Source organism: Lithobates pipiens, unplaced genomic scaffold (assembly GCF_037356315.1).
Source record: "Lithobates pipiens isolate NorthernLeopardFrog02 unplaced genomic scaffold, aLitPip1_a1.2 Scaffold_18, whole genome shotgun sequence".
NCBI lineage: Eukaryota > Metazoa > Chordata > Amphibia > Anura > Ranidae > Lithobates > Lithobates pipiens.
The window spans coordinates 593143510-593166148 of NW_027507758.1; the positions used below are offsets into that span (position 1 = coordinate 593143510).

The 22639-nt window shown below is 48.6% G+C and overlaps 1 protein-coding gene across 1 annotated transcript in view; it reads right to left on the reverse strand.

Annotated features, from left to right (window-relative positions):
• The window catches only part of LOC143989161 (vomeronasal type-2 receptor 26-like), a 31402-nt gene extending 9034 nt beyond the window's left edge, over positions 1-22368 (reverse strand). Inside the window, exon 1 of the mRNA XM_077489190.1 lies at positions 22249-22368. The gene's annotated coding sequence lies outside the window, so the exon portion shown is untranslated. The remainder of the gene's footprint in view (positions 1-22248) is intronic.
• Between the last annotated feature and the right edge of the window lie 271 nt (positions 22369-22639).

Sequence of the window (22639 nt, forward strand, 5' to 3'; positions counted from 1 at the left end):
ACTAGTCATTATGTCCCCAATCACCAGCACAATAGTCACAGTGTTGAACACAGGCAGTGTGACCACTGACCAGCCAGTCAGTGTTCCTGATCACCATCACACTAGTAGCAGCGTTCTTGTTCCCTGCCACACCAGTGGCAATGTCACCAGATCAGTGCAGCCAGCAACAATGTTTGTGTTCACTAGCCCCACCAGTGCCATTGTCACTAAAGCCAGTGGAGCCATCAACAGTGCCCCTGATCTCCTCTACATCAGTACAATGTCACCATTAGGGATGAGCCGAACACCCCCCGGTTCGGTTCGCACCAGAACTTTCGAACGGACCCCAAATTCGTACGAACTTTAGAACCCAATTGAAGTCTATGGGACTCGAACATTCGAAATGAAAAGTGATAATTTTAACGGCTTATATGCAAGATACTGTCCTAAAAAGGGTTTGGGGACCTGGCTCCTGCCCCAGGGGACATGTATCAATGCCTAAAATGTTTTTAAAAATGGCCTTTTTGGCGGGAGCACTGATTTTAATGACGATTAAAGTGAAAAAAAAAGTGAAATATTCCTTTAAATATGGTACCTGGGGGGGGTCTGTAGTATGCCTGTGAAGTGCCACGTGTTTTCCGTGTTTAGAACAGTCCCTGCACAAAATTACATTAAACGGAAATAACATGATTGAAAACTGCTTGCGGTTTTAATGTTATATCTGGTTCCTGCAATATGGTTGAAAATCATTGAGAAAAATGGCATGGGTAGCCCTCCCTGCCCATTACCAGCCCCTTTGGGTCTTGTACGCATATTAAGGGGAACCCAGTATCCATATTAAAAAAGGAAATGCGTGTGGCCCCCAGGTCCTATATACTCAGAACAGCAGTATACAGGCGGTGCAAACAAGACAGGGACTGTGTAGGTTTGTTGTGTTAAGTTGAATCTGTTTGTAATTTTCAACTGGTACATTTTTAAAGTGTAGCTCCAGTCAAAAAAACTATTTTTAAGCTTTTTGGAAAACATAGGGAAGGGTTATCACCCCTGCATAATTTGTTTTGTTGTCCATCTTTTTTCATCTCACTTGCTGTTGTCTCCTTCCGTTTGCAAGTAGGAGATATTTGTAAGTTGGATGTTTGAAAGTAGGGGCCTGCCCTATACGCTCTGCAGAAATGGCGGAACAAGGTGTTGGTTTTGCCACAACATTGTAAGCCCTGAAAGTGACTCTTGGTGGGCGCTGGAGCGCCCTGCTGTGAATGATTATATCAAGAATTGTAATTACATCCCATTGTTGAACAGTGGTAAAAAAATTGACCTTTGGTGGTTGTGGTGCTGGTGCCACAACACTATAAGTCCTCACAGTTACTCTGGGTGGGCACATGAACGGGCCCGCCTGTGAAATATTATATCAAGAATTGTAATTACATGTCCCTGTTATACAGGGGCAGAAAAATTGGGCCTTAGGCACTGGTGCTGGTGTCACCACACTGCAACCTCTCCCATATACTCTAGTTCTATTGCAGGAATTAGCCCTGCTGCAAAGCATTGCATCAAAAAATGTAATTAAACGCCCCTGTTAAACAGGGGCAGAAAAATTGGGCTTTAGGCACTGGTGCTAGTGCCACCACACTGCAACCTTTCCCATATACTCTAGTTTTATTGCAGGAATTAGCCCTGCTGCAAAGCATTGCATCAAAGATTGTAATTAAACGCCCCTGTTAAACAGGGGCAGAAAAATTGGGCCTTAGGCACTGGTGCTGGTGCCACCACACTGCAACCTCTCCCATATACTCTAGTTTTATTGCAGGAATTAGCCCTGCTGCAAAGCATTGCATCAAAAATTGTAATTAAACGCCCCTGTTAAACAGGGGCAGAAAAATTGGGCTTTAGGCACTGGTGCTGGTGCCACCACACTGCAACCTCTCCCATATACTCTAGTTTTATTGCAGGAATTAGCCCTGCTGCAAAGCATTGCATCAAATATTGTAATTAAACGCTCCTGTTAAACAGGGGCAGAAACATTGGGCTGATGGCATCACCCAGAACCAGAAATGTTCTTCCAACATATCAGCGAAGGAGGAAGAGGATAGACAATCAACATAACAGGACAGTCACTCAGCATCAGCATAGGCAGTCTTGAAGGGATGTGATATTTAAAAAAAAATTATTTGGTTACATCAGCTTCAGGTGCTTGGTAGCTGTGGGTGATCCAAGACTGATTCATCTTGATGAAGGTCAGTCGATCAACTGATTCGGTGGACAGGCGCACCCTGTGATCGGTAACAAAGCCACCAGCAGCACTGAAGGTGCGTTCCGAAAGAACGCTGGATGCAGGACAGGCCAGTAGCTCAATTGCATACTGTGCAAGCTCTGGCCAGTGATCCATCCTCAAGACCCAGTAAGCCAGAGGATTTTCGGTGGGAAAGGTGTCCAAGTCTGACCTTGCCCCTAGGTATTCCTGCACCATGTAAATCAGACGCTGGCGATGGTTGCTGGAACCGATCATACCTTGGGACTGCGGACTAAAAAATTGTCTGAAAGCATCAGTCAGACGGCCACCTTCTCCACCGCTTCTTCTGACCGATGCCTCAGCAACACGTTGTCCAGGACCAGGAGTTTGTAACCTCCCAGTCTCTGGGAACGCGTTGCACAGACCTTTCTGCAAGGCCTCCCGGAGATGTCTCATCCTCTGCTCCCTCTGCGATGGCAAGATAAGGTCGGCAACCTTACCCTTGTACCATGGATCAAGGAGAGTGGCCAGCCAGTAATGGTCCCTCTCCTTGATCCGAAGAATACGAGGATCCTTCCGCAGGCTTTGCAGGATCAGGGAGGCCATGCAGCGTAGGTTAGCTGAGGCATTCGGTCCGGAGTCCTCTGGGTCACTAAGGACAACATGATCCGCAGCTACCTCCTCCCAGCCACGTACAAGTCCACGTGTTTCTTGGGACTGTAAATCCTCCCTACAAGACTGCTGCTGCTGCTGCTGCTGCTGATGCTGAGTGCCAGCCTCCACCTCCACGCTGACACAATCATCCTCCTCCTCCTCTTCCTCCTCCTCATCCTCTTCCTGTGTGATGGGTGGCACAGCAGGAACACTGTCTGGATAAAGGGGGCCTTGAGAGGCAAGGAAGTCCTCCTCTTCCTGCCTCTGTTCTGCCTCAAGTGCCCTGTCCATTATTCCACGCAGCGTATGCTCCAAGAGGTGGACAAGAGGTACAGTGTCACTGATGCATGCACTGTCACTGCTCACCATCCTTGTGGCCTCCTCAAACGGTGACAGGACAGTGCATGCATCCCTGATCATGCCCCACTGGCGTGGTGAGAAAAAACCGAGCTCCCCTGACCCTGTCCTGGTGCCGTAGTCGCACAGGTACTCATTGATGGCCCTCTGCTGCGTGTGCAGCCGCTGCAGCATGGCCAACGTTGAGTTCCACCTGGTGGGCATGTCACATATAAGGCGGTTCTTGGGCAGGTTCAACTCCTTTTGGAGCTCAGCCAGCCGAGCACAGGCATTAAATGATCGGCGGAAATGCACACAGACTTTCCTGGCCTGCTTCAGGACATCCTGTAAGCCGGGGTACCTGCCCAAGAACCGCTGCACCACCAGGTTAAGGACGTGAGCTACACAGGGCACATGGGTCAGTTGTCCCTGTCGGAGGGCGGAGAGGAGGATTCCCCTCCCCTTGTTTTTTTTTTCTCTTCACTTCCCCATGTTCTTCAATATGATCGTTTCTGTAATGTACAAGAAGCAAATACAGGTATAATTTGGATGGTGTAGGGCCGGGTAGGTTAAGGTTAGGGAGGGTGGGTATGGCTAGATGAGGAAATAGTGTTGTTATGTATTATAAGCCAGAAAACTATAGCATATATGTTAGGTAGAATATACTCTTTTATATTTGTTATCTATATTGTTATTTTTGCCTTTGATATGTTATATGTGTAACAGTATTTTATAAATCAATAAAAAAATTATTACAGTAAAAAAAAAAAGATAAAAGAAGAAAAAAGATGATGATCGTCCGATCCCCCTACATTTTGCAAAATTTCACAATGACAACCCCAAGGGCCTTATAGTAAAAGGTATCTATGTTTTTAATTTACCTACTAGAAGGGGAGACTTTGATAATATACTTCTTCGGAAGGAAAAGATGTGGACATACTATTTAGACTCCCTAGTGCCAAAAGGGTTAAACACGCAAAGCAGTCTGCAGCCATTCTTAGAAAAATGAACTTCTGATTCGCTGTAGATGTGATCTCCTATATAAGTTTCTGTATATAAAACTCCCTGTGAAATGTACTCAGATGGTTGTAATAGTTTAAACTGGTTACTTAAATATGGGAAAGTGCTCTGTTTGTTTAATTTTAGTTTTTACTTTGTATCTATTTGCTACTAGAGATGGACGAACTTCCGATGGGACATTTCGTGAACGCAAACGCGGCCAAAAGTTTGCGAACCGCAAAGTTTGCGGCGGGCCCCATTGACTTTAATGCCAGGTGAACCTTAAAAACCTACAGGTCATATTTTCAGCCACAAAATACTTACTAGCTGTGCACACATAGTCCCACAACATGGACACTGACATAACAAAAGTATGAAGTGAATCTGGGATCGACAACGACAAGCATTCTTTTTTTATCTGTGAAATTTTGACAATTCAGGAGCACATGAAGGCCATGGAGGAGAGGAAAGGTCATGTCAGGCTATGAAGAGGGTGCAGGAGATGATCACCAGCACCGTGATAGAGAGCACTGACACCAGCACCATGATAGAGAGCACTGACACCACACCAGCACTGTGATAGAGAGCACTGACACCAGCACCGAGTTAGAGAGCACTGACACCACACCAGCACCGTGATAGAGAGCACTGACACCAGCACCGAGATAGAGAGCACTGACACCAGCACCGAGATAGAGAGCACTGACACCAGCACTGAGTTAGAGAGCACTGACACCACACCAGCACCGTGATAGAGAGCACTGAGACCACACCAGCACTGAGATAGAGAGCATTGACAGCACACCAGCACTGTGATAGAGAGCACTGACACCAGCACCGAGATACAGAGCACTGACACCAGCACCGTGATAGAGAGCACTGAGACCACACCAGCACCGAGATAGAGAGCACTGAGACCACACCAGCACCGTGATAGAGAGCACTGATACCACACCAGCACTGTGATAGAGAGAGAGCACTGACACCAGCACCGAGACAGAGAGCACTGACAGCAGCACTGATACCAACAACTCACTTCAGGACCCAAAAATATGACACCGCTCAACCTCTTTAAACAGGAGGGTACGGGCATATAGTACGGTGTGCTTTTTTTGTACAAGGAAGTGAGCCAAAGGTAGAAAAAAGGTCCGTGTGCTCGATTAAATAAATCATTTATAGAGTTATGCATATACATGGTCTACTGGTCACATGTGTTGAATTCCTCTGAGATCCATGCCTCATTCATTTTTATAAATGTCAGGTAGTCAACACTGTCAAGCCAAGCGAGTGCGCTTATAGGTCACGATCCCCCTGCTGTGCTGAACGTCCTTTCGGACAGGACACTGGACGAGGGGCAAACCAACAGTTCCGTTGCAAATTGGGCAAGCTCTGGCCAGAGGTCAAGTCTGCCCACCCAGTAGTCCAGGGGTTCATCACTCCTCAGAGTGTCCACATCGGCCGTTAACACGATGTAGTCGGACACCTGTCGGTCTAGGCATTCCCTGATGCTGGATCCAGATGACACCTGTCGATGGGACGGCTGAAAGAATGACCTCATATCAGAAGTCACCAACACATCTTCAAACCGCCCTCTTCTTGCAGGCGGTGTTGGATTGGTACCCACAACTCTTTCTCTGGGAGTGGGAATTCCTCCTCTGCCAGCACACGCATAAGCAGAATGCAGCAGTTGTCGAAGCAAGGTCTGTAAGTGCTCCATTCTGACAGCCCTCTGTGACGGTGGTAACATTTCCACCATTTTGTGTTTGTACCGGGGGTCTAAGTACGTTGCCACCCAGTACTGGTCCTTGACCCTTATGCTTTTTATACGGGGAACCCTGTTAAAACACTGGAGCATGAAGGCCTCCATTTGCACTAAACTGGAAGCGGTGGGGTGGCCTGGCTCCTGCTCATCATCCAGGATAATGTCGTCCTCCTTGTTCTCCTCTCCCCATCCACGCACAACAACAGGGATCCCAGAAAGGTTTAAAGCATGCTCTTCTTGCTCCTCCTTCTGCCACAGAGTTCGTACAGGTAGTCGTTAACTGCACGTTTCTGCTGGAGCAGCCTATCAAGCATATAGAAGGTAGAGTTCCATCGCGTCGGGCAATCGCAAATAAGACGTCTGACCGGCAGATTGTGTCAATGCTGAATGTCAGCAAGGCGAACCATGGCCATGTAAGAACTTCTGAAATGGGCCAAGATTTTCCTTGCCTGCCGCAAAATGTCCTGGACCCTAGGGTATTGGACTGCACAACCAAGTTTAAGGCCGCGTACACACACGCGGACTGTTTGCCCAACCTTGTTCGTCAAACAGTTTCGGCAAACAGTCCGCTCAAAATTTGCATGAGCGGACTTGCCCACACACGAGTGGACTGTTTCAGCGAACTGTTTGCCAAACAGTTCGCTCAACTTTTGAAATGAACGGACTCGCCCACGTAAGGAGGAGGCAAATCCGCCCATTTCGAGCGCGTGTACAGGTAGGCGGGGCCCGCGAAGGAGACGTCGCGGGCTCCGCCGCCTGGAATGGGCTTAAAGGGGAACCCCAACGCCGAAAAAAATCGGCGTGGGGGTTCCCCCAAAGTCCACACCAGACCCTTGTCCGAGCACGCTACCCGGCCGGCCAGGAAAGGGGGGCGAGCGAGCGCGCCCCCCCCTCCTGAGCCGTACCAGGCCGCGTGCCCTCAACATGGGGGGTGCCTTGGGGAAGGGGGAATTCGGTGGCCCGGCAGAAGAACCGAAGAGGGGGACAAGACCCCCGAAGTCGGGAGAAGAGGCCGGCGGCGGGGAGGAAGAAATCCGGACTCCTCCGCTAGCAAAAGAGCTACACACAGATAGCGGAGGAGTCCGGCGAGAAGACCCCCGAAGACGGAAGACCCCCGCAGCTGTGCAATAAAATATTTTTTCCCTGTGTTGTGTTTTTTTTGTACTTTATTTCACAGGTGAATGGGTAGGGGTACATTGTACCCCATACTCATTCACATAGGGTGGGGGGCCGGTATCCGGGGGCCCCCTTCTTAAAGGGGGCTCCCGGATTCCGATAAGCCCCCCGCCCGCAGACCCCGACAACCAACGGCCAGGGTTGTCGGGAAGAGGCCCTTGTCCTCATCAACATGGGGACAAGGTGCTTTGGGGTGGGGGGGCCGCGCGGCCCCCCCTTCCCCAAGGCACCCCCCATGTTGAGGGCACGCGGCCTGGTACGGCTCAGGAGGGGGGGGGGGGCGCTCGCTCGCCCCCCTTTCCTGGCCGGCCGGGTAGCGTGCTCGGACAAGGGTCTGGTGTGGACTTTGGGGGAACCCCCACGCCGATTTTTTTCGGCGTTGGGTTCCCCTTTAAGCCCATTCCAGGCGGCGGAGCCCGCGACGTCTCCTTCGCGGGCCCCGCCTACCTGTACACGTGCTCGAAATGGGCGGACTTTCCGAGCGGGAACAGTTTGCTCATTTCGAAAGTAGCCTACACACGGGCGGACTGTTCGCTCAAACACAGTTTCAGCGGACAGTTTTTCGGAATTTCCGAAAGACTTTGTCCGTCCAACTGTCCGCTGAAACTGTCCGCTGAAAGCCCACACACGGGCGGACTGTCCGCCCAAACACTGTTCAGCGGACAAGGTTGGGCGAACAGTCCGCCCGTGTGTACGCGGCCTAAGACGTGTGCCATGCATGGCACGTGTGTAATTTTGCCCTGTTTCAATGCGCTAAGAAGATTGGCACCGTTGTCACACACCACTTTACCAACTGTCAAATTGAGCGGTGTTAGCCACTGATCTGTCTGTGAACGGAAAGCTGAAAGGAGTGCAGGGCCAGTGTGGCTCTTGGCTTCCAGGCACAACAGACGCAGCACAGCATGGAAACGTCTCACCTGGCATGTCGAATAGGTTCTGGGGAGCTTGGGCGGCGCAGCGGAAGAGATGCAAGCAGCAGAAAAGGAGGAGTCAGCCAAGGAGGAGAGGGAGGAGGATGGAAGAGGAGAAGAAGAGCCAGGCCTGCATGCAATCCATGGCAGTAAAACCAAATCTACACAGGTGCCACGGGTTACATGCTTGACGGCCGTCAGAAGGTTCACCCAGTGGGCAGTAAAAGTGATATACCTTCCCTGCCCATGTTTGCTAGGCCACGTGTCTGTGGTCAGATGTGACTGTGTGCCAGAGATACATTCACTTGCCACTGAACATGGCCATATAGCTCTGGGATGCCCTTCTGTGAAAAATACTTCCTTCCTGGGACCTTCCATTGTGGTGTTCCAATGGCCACAAATTTTTGAAAGGCCTCCGAGTCCACCAGTTTATATGGCAGTAGTTGGCGGGCTATCAGTTTTGACAAGCCAGCCGTCAACCGTTGGGCAAGAGGGTTATCCGGCATCATTATTTTTTTACGCTCGAACATTTGGCCCATGGAAGTCTGCCTTTTACCAGAAAAATGTGGGGATGGCATGATGGAAGGTGGAGTGGAGGACAACTGTGAGGAGACAGAAGAAACAGAAGTAGAAGACGAGGCTGGACGGTGAGAGCCTGGAGTGTGGTTTTTTGGATTCCGTTGCTCCTACCGGGCTCGGTGGTGGCAGCTCATGTGCCTTCTTAAGGCGTTCGTCCCTAGGTGAGCGTTGGGCTTACTGCGACTTATGCGTTGACTTCAAAGATTGCAGATGGCAACACTATTGTCAGCAGCGGACACGTTAAAAAAAGCCCACACTGCGGAGCCATGTGTCGGCATCCTGGGAGTGCCAGATGTGACCATACATGGTTGATGCCTCGCTCCTGATACATTAGCAGTCTGCTTTGTCCCTCCTGTGCAATCTAAGTTCCGCCTGCTTCTCCTCCCTATCTGCTGGTTCATATCTCCCTCTGAACTCCACTCCACTTCCTCTCTTGTGGGCACCCACGTGACATCACTAGACACGTCATCATCAACGTCACCTTCCTCGCTGCTATAATTAGAGATCTCGGAGTAGGTAGCAACACCGGGGACCAACCTCCTCCTTGGGCTGATCTGGGTACTGTCATCAGACTGCTGAGTGGCGGTTGTTGCTAACTCCTCTTCCTGATCCAGTGCCAATAGTGGCTGCGCATCGGAAATGTCTCGATAATCGGAAAATAATTCTTGTGACTCAAGCGGAAGTTATATGGTGGTGGTGTTGGTGGTAGTGTCTTTGGGGGTGCACACAGCAGAGAGTGAAGAGGGTGCAGATCGAGAGGATGAGGAGGGTGCAGAAGAGTAAGGCTGAGTGAGCCACTCAAACAAGTCTGGTGCGTCCTTTGACATAATCGCACGGACCTTCTGCAATTTTCCACTTTGGCTCAAGCCTGTTGCTCCTGCCCTACCCCTACCACCCCTGCGGAAGAGCCTGCCTCTTCCTCTGCCTGTCATTTTTTAAATGACCCTGTGACAAAAGTCTCTAGAGAAGTGCAGTATGTATGTGGAAGAAGGTATATAACACCCCGCTTCAATCTGTCGTTTTTGGGGGCCACTGGTCTATCACACCAGTTATAATACTTTTTTTTATTGCGTTTGTCACTCTTTGTAGTATCGCTGCAGAACCACTCAGCAGTCACAATGCTGCACAGTGGAAATGCACTATACTATGCTTTCTATATGTGCAAGTATTTTATACATGTATTACACACCTATATACTGCACACCAAATAGTACACCTATACCCATTCTTAAAAGGACCTTTGTGGACCTAGTAGCTAGGGATTTGCAGACTGTTCCTCAGTCCCTACACTGATAAAAGACAGCTGCAGAATCGGGCAACAGTCAGCAGCATTGCACCACAACCCTATATATTGTACACCTATACCAGTCCTTAAAAGGACCCTTGTGGACCTAGTTGCTAGTGATTTGCAGACTGTCCCTCAGTCCCTACACTGATAAAAGACAGCTGCAGAATCAGGCAGCAGTCAAGTATAATATTCTTTCTATATTTGTAAGAAAATATATTATACGTGTACAACCCTATATACTGTACACCTATACCAGTCCTTAAAAGGACCTTTGTGGACCTAGTAGCTAGTGATTTGCAGACTGTCCCTCAGTCCCTACACTGATAAAAGACAGCTGCAGAATCGGGCAGCAATCACCAGCACAGCAGACAGCAGCAGTGCACCAGCACCCTATATACTGTACACCTATACCAGTCCTTAAAAGGACCTTTGTGGACCTAATAGTAATAGCTAGTGATTAAACTGACTGTCCCTGTTCCACACAGCATCCTGTCCCTACACTGACAAAAGACAGCTGCAGAATCAGTCAGCAGTGCACTCAGCAATCACCAGCACAGCAGTGCACCAAACCCTATATACTGTACTACACCTATACCAGTCCTTAAAAGGACTTTTGTGGACCTAATAGCTAGTGATTTGTGTCACTACAGTCTCTCCCTGCTCCACACAGTGTCCTGTCCCTACACTGACATAAGACAGAATGTAAAATGGCCGCCATATCAGGTCTATTTATAAGGTAGGGGGAATGTCCAATTGTCCATGTGCTGAAATGTCTCAATTGGCTGTCCTGTATAGTGATGGACGAACTTCCGACGGGACGTTTCGCAAACGCGGACCGCGAACGGGGCTGAACGTTCGCGAAACCGAACGTTCGCCGCGGGCTCCATTGACTTCAATGGGAGGCGAACGTTTTAAACCTTTAGGGCGAATTTGCTGCCACAGGGTAATTATTAGGTGGGCAAACACAGTGCCACCACATGGCCAATGACATAACACATGTATGGAGTGAATTTGGGATCGATAACTACAAGCATTATTTTTTTATATGGGAAATTGTTCTGACAATTCAGGACTGTGGAGCGCATGAAGGCAATGGAGGAGAGGGAAGGTCAGGGACCAGGGTAGGCAAAGAAGAGGGTGCAGGAGATGATCACCAGCAGCGTGACATACAGCAATGACACCTGCACCGTGATAGAGGCATCTGACAACAGCACCGTGATAGAGGGCACTGACATCAGCAGCGTGACATAAAGCATTAACACCAGCACCGTGACATACAGCATTGACAGCAACACCGTGATAGAGAGTACTGACATCAGAAGCGTGACATTAAGCACTGACATCAGCACCGTGATATACAGCACTGACAGCAGCACCATGATAGAGGGCACTGACATCAGAAGCGTGACATACAGCACTGACATCAGCACAGTGATATACAGCACTGACAGCAGCACCGTGATAGAAAGTACTGACATCAGAAGCGTGACATTAAGCATTAACACCAGCACCGTGACATACAGCATTGACAGCAACACCGTGATAGAGAGTACTGACATCAGAAGCGTGACATTAAGCACTGACATCAGCACCGTGATATACAGCACTGACAGCAGCACCGTGACATTAAGCACTCACACCAGCACCGTGATATACAGCACTGACAGCAGCACCGTAAGCAGCCCCAGGAGTAAGTCAGCACAGCACAGGGATGGTGTGATCCCCTCATAATAAGAACCCCCAGGAGTAAGTCAGCACAGCACAGGGATGGTGTGATCCTCTCATAATAAGAACCCCCAGGAGGAAGTCAGCACAGCACAGGGATATCATAAGCAGCCCCAGTAGAAATATGACACCGCTCAACCTCTTCAAAGAGGAGGGTAGGGGCATATAGTACAGTGTGCTTTTTTGGGACAAGGAAGTGAGCCAAATGAAGAAAGAAGGTAGTGCACCTCAACCCTATCTATTGTGGACCGATAGCGGTCCTTACAGAACAGCAGACTGTACCGCACTGGCGCACTCAACCCTATGTACTGTAGCACCCTAGACCAAGTTACCAGTCCTTATAAGAACTTTTGTGGACCAAGCAGGTTGTGTGTTAGTGATTAGCAGACTGTACGTCAGTCCCTATACCAATGAAGGACTGCTGCAGTATAGGGCAGCAGTCAGCAGTGGTGCACCTCAACCCTATCTATTGTGGACCGATAGCGGTCCTTACAGAACAGCAGACTGTACCGCACTGGCGCACTCAACCCTATGTACTGTAGCACCCTAGACCAAGTTACCAGTCCTTATAAGAACTTTTGTGGACCAAGCAGGTTGTGTGTTAGTGATTAGCAGACTGTACGTCAGTCCCTATACCAATGAAGGACTGCTGCAGTATAGGGCAGCAGTCAGCAGTGGTGCACCTCAACCCTATCTATTGTGGACCGATAGCGGTCCTTACAGAACAGCAGACTGTACCACACTGGCGCACTCAACCCTATGTACTGTAGCACCCTAGACCAAGTTACCAGTCCTTATAAGAACTTTTGTGGACCAAGCAGGTTGTGTGTTAGTGATTAGCAGACTTTACGTCAGTCCCTATACCAATGAAGGACTGCTGCAGCATAGGGCAGCAGTCAGCAGTGGTGCACCTCAACCCTATCTATTGTGGACCGATAGCGGTCCTTACAGAACAGCAGACTGTACCGCACTGGCGCACTCAACCCTATGTATTGTAGCACCCTACACAGACCAAGTTACCAGTCCTGATAAAGAGCTTTGTGGAACAAGTGAGTTGTGAATGTTTAGCAGACTGCAGCAGAAGGGCAGCAGTCAAGTATAATATCCTTTCTATATTTGGAAGAAAGAATAGTATACGTGTACAAGCCTATTACCGTACCACTGATACCAGTCCTGAAAAGAACCTTTGTGGAACTAATAGTAACAGCAAGTCTTTAATCTGACCCTCACTGCCTGACAACACTGCTTCCTTCCTGTCCCTATACAAAGTGGCAAAAAAGAGTAGACTGGAACGATTAGTGGTTACTGGAACAGCTCTTTTGTGGACCTGATAGTAACAGCTAATGATGATGATGATGATGATGATGATGAAAGACTAATCTGGCTGTCCCTGTAGCACACACCGTCCTTTCCCTTTCTCTAAACTGACAAAAGACACTCAGGCTGCTGCAACAATCAGTAGCACAGCAAACCTATATACACCTAACACCTATACCAGTCCTGAAAAGAACTTTTGTGTACCAAATAGCTAGCGTTTTATCTGTCCCTACTCCACACAGGAACCTTTCCCTATAATGACAGAAGAAAGAATGTAAAATGGCCACCGGATCGGGTGTATTTATAGGTTAGGGGGAATGTCCAAGTGTCCATGTGCTGTCATGTCTCAATTGGCTGGCCTGTACCCCATGACAGACGTGTTATCATAGGTCAAAGTTCTTTTACACATTAAACACGTAAGTCCGCCGGGGCGAACGACGGGAAAAGGCGAGCGAACGCGCGGACCGCGAATGACCGAAATCCGCCGCGAAACGACCGTCGGGCGAACCGTTCGGCCATCACTAGTCCTGTACCCCATGAGGATGTGTCATCATGGGTCAAAGTGCTTTCATAATGTAAACGCATATGTCCGCTGGGCGAACAGCGCCAAAAGTCCGCCGGTTTGGCGAATTACGAGCACGCAAAATTCACCGCGAACCGCCCGCCAGGCGAACCGCAAAGCCATCTCTATTTGCTACTATACTTTCCGTGGTTCTCCCGTATAAACGATCATTCCATGTTGCAAAACGTAAAATGTTGCTGAATGTTTGGCTGTGAAAGTTGGCAGATATGACATCTAGTGGCAGAAGATAGTAATTGTATTACTGACGGCCTATTTATACTAGGTCCTGCTAACGCCTCCTTGCTCTGAAGAAACCGATGGTAATTGGTCGGTGAAACGCGTCAACAGTGACGTCAGCACGCTATAGCGGAACCACGCGCTGTTTGACCTGAAGCTCTCTGCATACAGTGATGGTGGTGGTTGGCGTGGATGTTTATCAGATGAGGATTGCTGATATACAAAGATGTGGAAAGATGTGTCTATAGTGCAATCCAAGGATAGTATAAACTGTAGCAGCTGCTTTCATCTGGAGACACCACGGGGTAGAGAAATATGCTTGATGGATGGAAGTGCAATACAGCGGAGGTGGTGAGAGTATCATAAGCTGTTTTTTTATATTACTCAGCATTGAAAACGCATCCCCCGCTTTTAGTGCTCCCCCGGAAAATGAACTATTCATAATCTAATGGTGACTCCTTAGATCTATGTGTACTTTACAAAAATAATTATCTCGAAGAAGCTGCTCCCTGTGCTACCAACAATAGCTGTATATCAAAATATTTAATGGCAGAGATCTTCATTGAAGTGAGTTGTTCACCCACCCAGTATACCAGATATACCACCCGTTATTGACTGAATCTAGTGGATAGATGTTCCTCTGGACACTATAGTATTAACTCAGTATTATTATCTTAGGGATAGTGACTGTGGTATGAGTGTGATGAATGCAGCCGCGGCCCTTTTTGTTTGTTTTTAAACAAATTGACAACGTTGTCAATATTTTTTAAACAAGTCTGTGATTTTTGTAAAAACCTCCCTTTCCTTTGGTGTTGAATTAATTAAAGTAGTGGAATTTTTTTGTAATAAGAATTGACTCTGTATTGATTATAGTGTTCATTGGTAACCTTCTTTTGGAGATACCTATATCTCCTACTTTTTGTTTGTCTGGCTTATAGCAATGGGGACTGCTACATGTAACACTACACCAAATTATATTCCCTGACCACTCATACAGAGGTGACAATTGTTTTTGATACAATTGGTTTATTTTTGTGATACACAAAATGCAATGTCTGGTACATAATATGTCCAATCAGGGCAGCTCCGTCCTGATCACCATGGTCTACTTGTGGACTAGTGATGGACGAACTTCCGACGGGACGTTTCGCGAACGCTTACCGCGAACGGGCTGAACGTTCGCGAAACCGAACGTTCGCCACGGGCTCCATTGACTTCAATGGGAGGCGAACGTTTTGAACCTTTAGGGCGAATTTGCTGCCACAGGGTAATTATTAGGTGGGCAAACACAGTGCCAGCACATGGCCAATGACATAACACATGTATGGAGTGAATTTGGGATCGATAACTACAAGCATTCTTTTTTTATATGGGAAATTGTTCTGACAATTCAGGACTGTGGAGCGCATGAAGGCAATGGAGGAGACGGAAGGTCAGGGACCAGGGTAGGCAGAGAAGAGGGTGCAGGAGATGATCACCAGCAGCGTCACATACAGCAATGACACATGCACCGTGATAGAGGCATCTGACAACAGCACCGTGATAGAGGGCACTGACATCAGCAGCGTGACATAAAGCATTGACACCAGTACCGTGACATACAGCATGGACAGCAACACCGTGATAGAGAGCACTGACATCAGAAGCGTGACATACAGCACTGACATCAGCACCGTGATATACAGCACTGACAGCAGCACCGTGACATACAGCACTGACATCAGAAGCGTGACATACAGCACTGACATCAGCACCGTGATATACAGCACTGACAGCAGCACCGTGACATACAGCACTGACATCAGAAGCGTGACATACAGCACTGACATCAGCACCGTGATATACAGCACTGACAGCAGCACCGTGACATACAGCACTGACATCAGAAGCGTGACATACAGCACTGACATCAGCACCGTGATATACAGCACTGACAGCAGCACCGTGACATACAGCACTGACATCAGAAGCGTGACATTAAGCACTCACACCAGCACCGTGATATGCAGCACTGACAGCAGCACCGTAAGCAGCCCCAGGAGGAAGTCAGCACAGCACAGGGATGGTGGGAGCCCCTCATAATAAGAACCCCCAGGAGGAAGTCAGCACAGCACAGGGATGGTGTGATCCCCTCATAAGCAGCCCCAGTAGAAATATGACACCGCTCAACCTCTTCAAAGAGGAGGGTAGGGGCATATAGTACGGTGTGCTTTTTTGGGACAAGGAAGTGAGCCAAATGAAGAAGAAAGAAGGTCTCTGTGCTTGATTAAAAAAAATAGTTTATAGACATATACATGGTCTACTGGTCAAATGTGTTGAATTCCTCCGAGATCCATGCCTCATTCATTTTTAGAAATGTGAGGTAGTTAACACTGTCGTGAGCTAGGCGAGTACGCTTATCGGTCACGATCCCCCCTGCTGCGCTGAACGTCCTTTCGGACAGGACACTGGATGAGGGGCAAGCCAACAGTTCGATTGCAAATTGGGCAAGCTCTGGCCAGAGGTGAAGCCTGCCCACCCAGTAGTCCAGGGGTTCATCACTCCTCAGAGCGTCCACATCGGCCGTTAACCCGATGTAGTCGGACACCTGACGGTCTAGGCGTTCCCTGATGCTGGATCCGGATGACACCTGTCGATGGGTCAGCTGAAAGAATGACCTCATATCCGAAGTCACCAACACATCTTCAAACCGGCCTCTTCTTGCAGGCGCTGTTGGATTGGTACCCGCAAATCCTTCTCTGGGAGTGGGAATTGCTCCTCTGCCAGCGCACGCAAAAGCAGAATGCAGCATTTCTCGAAGCAAGGCCTGGAAGTGCTGCATTCTGACAGCCCTCTGCGACGGCGGTAACATTTCCGCCATTTTGTGTTTGTACCGGGGGTCTAAGTACGTTGCCACCCAGTACTGGTCCTTGACCCTTATGCTTTTTATACGGGGGTCCCTATTAAAACACTGGAGCATGAAGGCCCCCATTTGCACTAAAGTGGAAGCGGTGTGGTGGCCTGGCTCCTGCTCATCATCCAGGATAATGTCGCCCTCTTCATTCTCCTCTCCCCATCCACGCACAACAGGGATCCCAGAAAGGTTTAAAGCACGCTCTTCTTGCTCCTCCTCATCCGCCCCGGCACCATCCTCCTCTGACTCCTCTTCAGACTCCTGTTGTTGACTTGTCTCAGATAGAGTAGCCCCCCCTGGGAATTCATCCAGCATTGCCACTTCCTCATCTTCCCGCTCCTGCTCCTCCACAGCCTGATCAATGACACGGCGCAATGCACGCTCCAGAAAGAAGGCATAAGGTACCATGTCACTGACGGCGCCATGGCTGCGACTGACCAGTTTGGTGATCTCCTCAAATGGCCGCAGAAGTCTGCATGCATCGCGCATGAGCAGCCACTGGCACGGTGAAAAAAACCCCAGCTCCCCAGAACCGTTTCTTTCGCAGAGTTCATACAGGTAGACGTTAACTGCACGTTTCTGCTGGAGCAGCCTATCAAGCATATAGAAGGTTGAGTTCCATCGCGTCGGGCAATCGCAAATAAGACGTCTGACCGGCAGATGGTGTCGCCGCTGAATGTCAGCAAGGCGAGCCATGGCCGTGTAATATCTTCTGAAATGGGCCGAGATTTTCCTTGCCTGCCGCAAGATGTCCTGGACCCCAGGGTATTTGACAAGGAATCGCTGCACGACCAAGTTTAAGACGTGTGCCATGCATGGCACGTGCGTGATTTTGCCCTGTTTCAATGCGCTAAGCAGATTGGCACCGTTGTCACACACCACTTTACCAACTGTCAAATTGAGCGGTGTTAGCCACTGATCTGCCTGTGAACGCAAAGCTGAAAGGAGTGCCGGGCCAGTGTGGCTCTTGGCTTCCAGGCACAACAGACGCAGCACGGCATGGCAACGTCTCACCTGGCATGTGGAATAGGTTCTGGGGAGCTTGGGCGGTGCAGCGGAAGAGACGCTAGCAGCGGAAAAGGAGGAGCCAGCTGAGGAGGAGAGGGAGGAGGATGGAGTAGGAGGAGGAGGAGAAGAGTCAGGCCTGCATGCAATCCGTGGCGGTAAAACCAAATCTACACGGGTGCCACGGGTTACATGCTTGACGGCTGTCAGAAGGTTCACCCAGTGGGCAGTAAAACTGATATACCTTCCCTGCCCGTGTTTGCTAGACCACGTGTCTGTGGTCAGATGTATCTTGGCACCGACACTGTGTGCCAGAGATACATTCACTTGCCGCTGAACATGGCCATATAGCTCTGGGATGCCCTTCTCCGAGAAATACTTCCTTCCTGGGACCTTCCATTGTGGTGTTCCAATGGCCACAAATTTGCGAAAGGCCTCCGAGTCCACCAGTTTATATGGCAGTAGTTGGCGGGCTATCAGTTCTGACAAGCCAGCCGTCAACCGTTGGGCAAGAGGGTTATCCGGCGTCATCATTCTTTTACGCTCAAACATTAGGCCCACGGAAGCCTGCCTTTTTGCAGAAAAACGTGAGCTTGGCGTGATGGAAGGTGGAGTGGAGGACAATTGTGAGGAGAGAGGAGAAGGAGAAGACGAGGCTGGACGGTGAGAGCCTGCAGTGTGGCTTTGAGTGTTCCGTTGCTCCCACTGGGCTCGGTGATGGCTGCTCATGTGCCTTCTTAAGGCGGTCGTCCCTAGGTGAGTGTTGGGCTTACCGCGACTAATGCGTTGACTGCAAAGATTGCAGATGGCAACGCTATTGTCAGCAGCGGACACGTTAAAAAAAGCCCACACTGCGGAGCCATGTGCCGGTGTCCTGGGAGCGCCAGATGTGACCGTACATGGTCGATGACTCGCTCCCGATACATTTGCAGTCTGCTTTGTCCCTCCTGTGCAATGTAAGTTATTCCTGCTTCTCCTCCCTATCTGCTGGTCCATATCTCCCTCTGAACTCCCCTCCTCTTCCTCTCTTGTGGGCACCCACGTGACATCACTAGACACGTCATCATCAACGTCACCTTCCCCACCGCTATAAGTAGAGATCTCGGAGTAGGCAGCAACACCGGGGGCCAACCTCCTCCTTGGGCTGATCTGGGTACTGTCGTCAGACTGCTGAGTAGCGGTTGTTGCTGCCTCCTCTTCCTGATCCAATACCAAGAGTGGCTGCGCATCAGAAATGTCCTCTTGATATGGATCGGAAAATAATTCCAGTGACTCAAGCGGAAGGTATGTGGTGGTGGTGGTGGTGGTGGTGTTGTTGGTGGTAGTGTCTTTGGGGGTGCACATAGCAGAGAGTGAAGAAGAGGGTGCAGATCAAGAGGATGAGGAGGGTGCAGAAGAGTAAGGCTGAGCGAGCCACTCAACCAAGTCTGGTGCGTCCTTTAAAGTAATTGAACGCACCTTCTGCAACTTCCCACTTTGGCTCAAGCCTGTTGCTCCTGCCCTACCCCTACCACCCCTGCGGAAGGGCCTGCCTCTTCCTCTGCCTGTCATTTTTTAAATGACCCTGTGACAAAACTTTTAGTCCCTATACCGATGAAGGACTGCTGCAGTATAGGGCAGCGGTCAGCAGTGGTGCACCTCAACCCTATCTATTGTGGACCGATACCAGTCCTTACAGAACAGCAGACTGTGCCTCACTCAACCCTATGTACTGTAGCACCCTTCACCAAGTTACCAGTCCTTATAAGGACCATTGTGGACCAAGTAGGTTGTGTGTGACTGATTAGCAGACTGTACGTCAGTCCCTATAGACCAAGTTACCAGTCCTTATAAGAACTTTTGTGGAACAAGTGAGTTGTGAATGTTTAGCAGAAGGGCAGCAGTCAAGTATAATATCCTTTCTATATTTGGAAGAAAGAATATTATACGTGTACAAGCCTATTACCGTACCACTGATACCAGTCCTGAAAAGTACCTTTGTGGAACTAATAGTAACAGCAAGTCTTTAATCTGACCCTCACTGCCTGACAACACTGCTTCCTTTCTGTCCCTATACAAAGTGGCAAAAAAGAGTATACTGGAACGATTAGTGGTTACTGGAACAGCTCTTTTGTGGACCTGATAGTAACAGCTAATGATGATGATGATGATGATGATGATGAAAGACTAATCTGGCTGTCCCTAAAATAGCAGCAGACACACCGTCCTTTCCTTTTCTCTAAACTGACAAAAGACACTCAGGCTGCTGCAACAATCAGTAGCACAGCAAACCTATATACACCTAACACCTATACCAGTCCTGAAAAGAACTTTTGTGTACCAAATAGCTAGCGTTTTATCTCTCCCTACTCCACACAGGAACCTTTCCCTATAATGACAGAAGAAAGAATGTAAAATGGCCACCGGATCGGGTGTATTTATAGGTTAGGGGGAATGTCTAAGTGTCCATGTGCTGTCATGTCTCAATTGGCTGGCCTGTACCCCATGACAGACGTGTCATCATAGGTCAAAGTTCTTTTACACATTAAACACGTAAGTCCGCCGGGGCGAACGACGGGAAAAGGCGAGCAAACGTGCGGACCGCGAACGACAGAAATTCGCCGCGAAACGACCGCCGGGCGAACCGTTCGGCCATCACTATTGTGGACCTCTGTCATATGCTGCTGTCCCCTCTGCTCTCCTGTCTCCCCCTCACCCCTTCCTTCCTGCATGTTAGCCTGTGTCTCCAAACCGAGAAACTGATGTTCTGCCTGGTCTGCCATGTCATCATCTCGGAGCCAATCAGCGGGAGTGCCGGCCCCGCTGATGAGTCTGGGAGGGGGTACTTAAGCAGGTGTGGGTCACGTGTTCGGGGTTCCGGAGTTGTTCGTGAGACCCTTGTGGTCTGTTCTGGTTCCAGGACCGGGGTAGCCCCGTGAAGGATCCCGGTCATGGGGTGTTTGACATCCGGCAACATGTTCCTGTCACTGGCCCCTGTTAGACCCGACTGGTCTGGGGTAGGGATCCGTCTGTTTCTGAGTCTCGGAACCTGCTGGTCCGAGGCGCTGTAACTGAGGGAGGATTCAGAGTGTCTGGGTGTGCTCTTGGCTTGGAGGGGCACCACAGCTCATACAAGTGACCGGGGGAGGACTCTTCAGAGGAGGGCCGACAAGTGGCATCCTGAGAAGTGCCTGGTTACTGAGTTGGGAAGGACATTGACTAGTCCACACTTTTCCAGTACCTCAAAGGAAGCAGGAAATGTTCCAGATACAGTTGGAAAAAGGTTCCTGTTTATCTTCAGTTGATTGTTCAAGTTTGAGTGCTGACTGCCATGACCTCTGACTAGAGGTCTGTTAAGCCTTGAAGTACCCAGCTGTGAGTGGCTACTCTCTGGGTGGAAGTAGAGGCTTTGTTAAACCTGCAGTTCAAGGTACCGAGTTCTTCACCCGTTCCCAAAGAGGCTGTGAAAGTTCTACTGCAAAACCTTTTGAAAGGACTTTATCTGTGTCAGTGTACAAGTCGTTGGGTATCAACCCTGGGAACCCCTAGACATGGAGGAGCAGCCAGGAGAAGGTAACTGGTAAGCCCATTAAGTCAAGGCCGCACTGCAACAGGTTAAGGCCGCTACATTTACAATTATAGTATCTTGGCAGCACTCCAATTCCCTTTTTTATTCAAATCATGATTTATTTATTTTTTTGGTAGTTTTAGTAAAGACAGATGTCCTTTCATTAAGCATTGCCAGATCTACTTTGATAGATACTGACCAGCAGCTCTCTGACACTGTCCCTGTTCTTGCTAGTGCAATCTATCCTGCCACTGGTCAATTTTTATGCAGCTGTATCATTTGAGGGCTGACACTCCTAAATCTTGCAGAAAAGCGCATGCCTATGTCTTGTGTCTCTGTATTTGGGCTCATCCTTGCTGATTGACACTTTCCTTCCTTTGACCATCTTTTGCACACATGTATCTAGGAGTTTGATAAGAAATTGGAAGGTAACAGGATAACTTTACTTGACAAGAACATGATCGATATACTAAACACAGGGCAAAAGCAAGCATCAGCCCTCAGATAAAACATCTGTGTAAAAAGCGCTATAAAAAACAAACAAAAAAAAAACACTAATCCCAGAAATTAAATGAAAACTCCCAAAATCTACCTCCAAAAACAAAACTACACTAATTTTTCAAAGGAAAAAAAGTGATTTGCTATGGATGGGAGATCAGCAAAAAGTGACTGCTGTCCTCAAATCCATCACAAACCAAAATTAGATAAAGATGGAATTAGATTAAAGATAAAAATCCCCTGAATATAAGAACTCACGTAAAAGAGAAAAAAAGGGTGAAATTGTGCAAGATTTGGTGAGCGAACTTTTTACTGACACAGATAGTCAGCATCATTTCTTCCTATAAAGAGTTGATGGCTCATCATAGCTGCAATTGTCCCTTTTTTCCTGACAACTTTCTTGTGAAAAATATCTATTTACACCTAGAATATCTCTTAAAAGATGAAGCTGAAGAGCCTATACAAGTAAGTGTTGTAATCATATGCATTCTTTCATTATAGAAGTGCCTATAGCTAGAGAAAATGTGAATGAAGAATATGGAGCACCAACCATATTTATCGGTGATCTCGTTCTCCGGACAGGGCACACAGTAATGGCAGCAGGGTGGTCTTCCTTCCTGCAAATGTTTTTGGTATCCAGGAAGACAGCTCTCAGAGCACAGAAAATGTGGAGTCTAAAGGGAAATTCAACTTTACAAATTAACATCTTACTTTATCATGTTGCCATCTTGTAAAAACAATGAAAATGCAAGGTTAGATTGGTTATTTGGTGCTTCTTTAACCACTTACAGACCGGACCATTTTGCTGGTCAAAAACCAGACCACTTTTTGCGATTTGGCACTGCGTCGCTTTAACTGACAATTGCGCGGTCGTGCGATGTGGCTCGCAAACAAAATTGACGTCCTTTTTTCCCACAAATAGAGCTTTCTTTTGGTGGTAT